Genomic DNA, 5000 nt, shown 5'->3' with positions numbered 1-5000 from the left:
TCCTGCTCCTCCTCTTCCTCCTCTTCCGCCTCTTCCTCCTCCTCCTGCTCCTCTTCCTCATCTTCCTCCTCCTCTTCCTCCTCTTCCTCCTCCTGATCCTCCTCTTCCTCCTCCTCCTGCTCCTCTTCCTTTTCTTCCTCCTCTTCCTCCTGCTCCTCTTCCTCATCTTCCTACTCCTCCTAATCCTCTTCCTCCTCCTCTTCTTCCTCCTATTTTTTACAGCTATTGTTTTTAATGTTTTTGTTCTTTTTCCCCGTCGTGGGACTCATGAGGGAATATTTTATCTCATCTTAAAAATTAAACTAGATATACTTGTGTCTTCCTCCTCTTCCTCCTCCTCTCCCTCCTCTTCCTCCTCCTCTCCCTCCTCTCCCTGCAGTCCTGCGTTGCCTCGGCATCCCGTCCAGAGTCATCACCAACTTCAACTCCGCTCACGACAACACGGGCAACCTGAAGACCGACCTCATCTTCCTCCCCGACGGCTCGCCGGACGAAGCCAACACCCGGGACTCCATCTGGTTGGTCCTCACGCCTGTCACTCATGTCTGTTGCTAGGAAACCAGGAGGAGTTTAAGATTGCTCCCTTCCTTCTTTCCTTTCCTCCCTTCCTTCTTTCCTCCCTCCCTCCTTTCTTCCTTCTTTCCTCCCTACCTTCTTCCCTCCCTCCCTGCTTCTTTCCTTCCCTCCTACCTACCTTCCTTCGTTCATTCATTCCTCCCTCCCTCCTTCCTTCCTTCCTTCTTTCCTCCATCCTTCCTTCCTTCCTCTCTTTCCTCCCTTCCTTCCTTCTTTCCTTCCATCCTCCCTCCTTGCTTCTTTCCTTCCTTCATTCCTCCCTTCCTCCTTCCTTCCTCCCTTTCCTTCCTCCAATCCTTCCTTCCTTGCTCCCTTCCTTCTTTTCTTCCCTCCTACTTTCCTTTCTTCCTTAATTCCTCCCTCCCTCCTTCCCTCCTTCTTTCCTCCATCCTTCCTTCCTTTCCTTCCTTCTTCCTCCATCCTTACTTCATTCCTCCCTCCATCCTTCATTCCTTCTTTCCTTCTTTCCTCCTACCTTCCTTCCTACCTTAATTCCTCCTTCCTTCCTTCCTCCCTTTCCTTCCCCCAATCCTTCCTACCTCCCTTCCTTCTTTCCTTCCCTCCTACCTTCCTTCCTACCTTAATTCCTCCTTCCTTCCTTCCTTCCTCCCTTTCCTTCCTCCAATCCTTCCTCCCTCCCTCCTTTCTTCCTTCTTTCCTCCCTACCTTCTCCCTCCCTCCTTCCTTCTTTCCGCTATCCTTCCTTCCTTTCCTTCCTCCCTCCCTTCATCCTTCCTTTTTCCTCCCTCCTCCCCTTCTTCCCATCCTCCCTGCCTTCCTTCATTCCTCCCTCCATCCTTCCTTCATTCCTCCCTCCATCCTTCCTTCATTCCTCCCTCCATCCTTCCTTCATTCTTTCCTCCATCCTTCCTTCCTCCCTTCCTCCCTTCCCATCCTTCCTCCTTCCCTACCTTCTCCCTCCCTCCTTCTTCCTCCCTTCCTCCTTCATTCCTCCCTCCATCCTTCCTTCATTCTTTCCTCCATCCTTCCTTCCTCCCTCCTTCCTTCTTCCCATCCTTCCTCCTTCCCTTCCCTCCCTTCCCTCCCTTCCTTCCTTCCTTGACTCGAGGACAGTAGGAGGGTTAATGTGATGTCATCGTCTCTCTCTCTCTGCAGGAACTACCACTGCTGGAACGAGTCCTACATGCAGCGCACCGACCTGCCGCCTGGTCTGGCGGGATGGCAGGTGGTGGACGGCACGCCGCAGGAGACCAGCGACGGTACGGCAGAGACACGGAGGGGGTGGGTGGGGGGGTAGCGGACGGGGCGGGGGACAGGGTGGCGGGCGGGGGACTAACTAAACTATGGAACGAGCTTCCTTTCTATATTAGACGAGTGTCCTCACTGTCCATTTTTAATCCTCGTGTCGTCCTCCCGGGTCAAATTGACCCCGTCTTATTCTTCTTTCCTCCCTTCCTTCCTCCCTTCCCTCCTTCCTTCCTTCCGCCTGTACTTCCTCCATCCCCCTTTCTTCCCTCCTTCTTTCATTCCCTCCTTCCTCCCTCCTTTCCTTCCTCACTTCCTTATTCCTTCCTCCCTCCTTCTGTCTTTCTTTCCTCTGTCCTTCTTTCATACCTTCCTTCCTTCTTTCCTTTCCTCCCTTCTTCCTTCCCTCCTTCCTTCCTCCCTCCTTTCCTCCCTTCTTCCTTCCCTCCTTCCTTCCTCCCTCCTTTCCTTCCTTCTTCCTTCTTTCCTTTCCTCCCTTCCTTCCTTCCTTCCTCCCTCCTTTCCTTCCTTCTTCCTTCCTCTCTTCCTCCCTTCCTCTCTCCTTTCCTTCCTTCTTTCCTTTCTTTTCTTTCCGGAAGGACGACACGAGGGTTAAAACTCATCTTAAAACCCATTTTTATTCCTGCATGAGGGTGAGGGTTATATAAAATCACTTCAAGAACATAAGCAGTACCGTACTTCTCATCATTAAGAGGTTTATAACTTGGCATGGGATGATAACCGTGTTCAAGGTTCACCGCGATATGAAAAGTCACGATAACCAAAACTCACAGACTGTATAAAAGAAACAGACGTAACATCCGTGACGTCACCCATTGGTTTGTGGACTGCTGCTCGGAAGCCAATAGTTTCTAATCTAGGCAGCGGCCATCTTGAAAATTTCAGGTGCATGCTGGGAAAAATAAAAACATGGATTCTACTTATATGGGCATGAGGCGGAGCCATGGGCGGAGCGGGGAGGTTGCTATGGTTACGAGGGCTGGATCTGGAGGACATTGGTCAATCAACCTGTCAATCAGGACGTAGCCACGCCCTAATGCATACCCTGCTTTATCGTCACATATAAAATCAGGGAGGCCAAAATGTCCCAAATGAACATCATACTGCATTGAAGAAGGCCTCCTGTTGTCCTCGAATCAAGGAATGAAGAGAGGGAGGAAGGAAAGGAGAGAGGGAGGAAGAAAGGGGGGAGAGAAGAAGGAAGGAGGGAGGAAAGAAAGAGAGAAGGAGTTAAGGAAGGAAAGGAGGGAGGGAGGAAGGAAAGGAGGGAGGGAGGAAAGAAGGAAGGAGGGAGGAAAGAAAGAGAGAAGGAGTTAAGGATGGAAAGGAGGGAGGGAGGAAGGAAAGGAGGGAGGGAGGAAAGAAGGAAGGAGGGAGGAAAGAAGGAAGGAGGGAGGATAGAAAGCGAGAATGAGGTAAGGAAGGAAAGGAGGGAGGAAAGAAGGAAGGAAGGAGGGAGGAAAGAAAGAGAGAAGGAGTTAAGGAAGGAAAGAAGGGAGGGAGGAAGGAAAGGAGGGAGGAAAGAAGGAAGGAAGGAGGGAGGAAAGAAAGAGAGAAGGAGTTAAGGAAGGAAAGGAGGCTTTAAACTAGCGATTGAGACCATAAACACATTTTGAAAACGTTTACTGAGGTTAGAAATCAAGTGAGAAGTTGGTGAATTCTCCATTGACTTGTATAGAGACGGTCGCCCCCTGGTGGCCTTTTGATAGAATGCAGCTCTAAGTTACTTCCTGGTTGGCTTCATTTCAGAGGACAGGAACTCCCCGCCTGGTTTCAGCTGTGGTTGTTTTAAAGTGCTTTATAAATAAAGTTTTCTTTGCAGGACAGTATCGCTGCGGTCCGGCGTCGGTCGCTGCCATTAAAGACGCTCAGCTGTCTCACCAGTTTGATGCCGCCTTTGTGTTCGCTGAGGTCAGTTTCAACAATTAACCCTCATGTCCTCCTTCCTTCCTTCCTTCCTTCTTTCCTTCCTCCCTCTTTTCCTTCCTTCTTTTCTCCCTCCTTCTCTCTTTCTTTCCTCCCTTCGTCCTTTCCTTCCTTCTTTTCTCCCTCCTTCTCTCTTTCTTTCCTCCCTTCGTCCTTTCCTTCCTTCTTTTCTCCCTCCTTCTCTCTTTCTTTCCTCCCTCCTTTCCTCAATCCCTCCTTTCCTCCCTCTCTTTTCCTTCCTTCTTCCTTCCTTCTTTTCTCCCTCCTTCTCTCTTTCTTTCCTCCCTCCTTTCCTCAATCCCTCCTTTCCTCCCTCTCTCTTTTCCTTCCTTCTTCCTTCCTTCCTTTCCTTCTTTCCTTCCTCCCTCCTTTCCTTCCTTCTTTTCTCCCTCCTTCTCTCTTTCTTTCCTCCCTTCGTCCTTTCCTTCCTTCTTTTCTCCCTCCTTCTCTCTTTCTTTCCTCCCTTCGTCCTTTCCTTCCTTCTTTTCTCCCTCCTTCTCTCTTTCTTTCCTCCCTTCGTCCTTTCCTTCCTTCTTTTCTCCCTCCTTCTCTCTTTCTTTCCTCCCTCCTTTCCTCAATCCCTCCTTTCCTCCCTCTCTCTTTTCCTTCCTTCTTCCTTCCTTCCTTTCCTTCCTTCCCTCCTTCTCTCTTTCTTTCCTCCCTCCTTTCCTCAATCCCTCCTTTCCTCCCTCTCTCTTTTCCTTCCTTCTTCCTTCCTTCCTTTCCTTCCTTCCCTCCTTCTCTCTTTCTTTCCTCCCTCCTTTCCTCAATCCCTCCTTTCCTCCCTCTCTCTTTTCCTTCCTTCTTCCTTCCTTCCTTTCCTTCTTTCCTTCCTCCCTCCTTTCCTTCCTTCTTTTCTCCCTCCTTCTCTCTTTCTTTCCTCCCTTCGTCCTTTCCTTCCTTCTTTTCTCCCTCCTTCTCTCTTTCTTTCCTCCCTTCGTCCTTTCCTTCCTTCTTTTCTCCCTCCTTCTCTCTTTCTTTCCTCCCTTCGTCCTTTCCTTCCTTCCTTCTTTTCTCCCTCCTTCTCTCTTTCTTTCCTCCCTTCGTCCTTTCCTTCCTTCTTTTCTCCCTCCTTCTCTCTTTCTTTCCTCCCTCCTTTCCTCAATCCCTCCTTTCCTCCCTCTCTCTTTTCCTTCCTTCTTCCTTCCTTCCTTCTCTCTTTCTTTCCTCCCTTCGTCCTTTCCTTCCTTCTTTTCTCCCTCCTTCTCTCTTTCTTTCCTCCCTTCGTCCTTTCCTTCCTTCTTTTCTCCCTCCTTCTCTCTTTCTTTCCT

General features: G+C 49.8%; 1 pseudogene; it reads left to right on the top strand.

The window, feature by feature from the left end:
- The window catches only part of LOC128382769 (coagulation factor XIII A chain-like), a 17513-nt pseudogene that overhangs the window by 4915 nt on the left and 7598 nt on the right, over positions 1–5000 (top strand).

Source organism: Scomber japonicus, chromosome 21 (assembly GCF_027409825.1).
Source record: "Scomber japonicus isolate fScoJap1 chromosome 21, fScoJap1.pri, whole genome shotgun sequence".
NCBI lineage: Eukaryota > Metazoa > Chordata > Actinopteri > Scombriformes > Scombridae > Scomber > Scomber japonicus.
The sequence above is the reverse complement of the archived record's forward strand: the minus strand, read 5'-3'. Positions and strand labels throughout refer to the sequence as shown.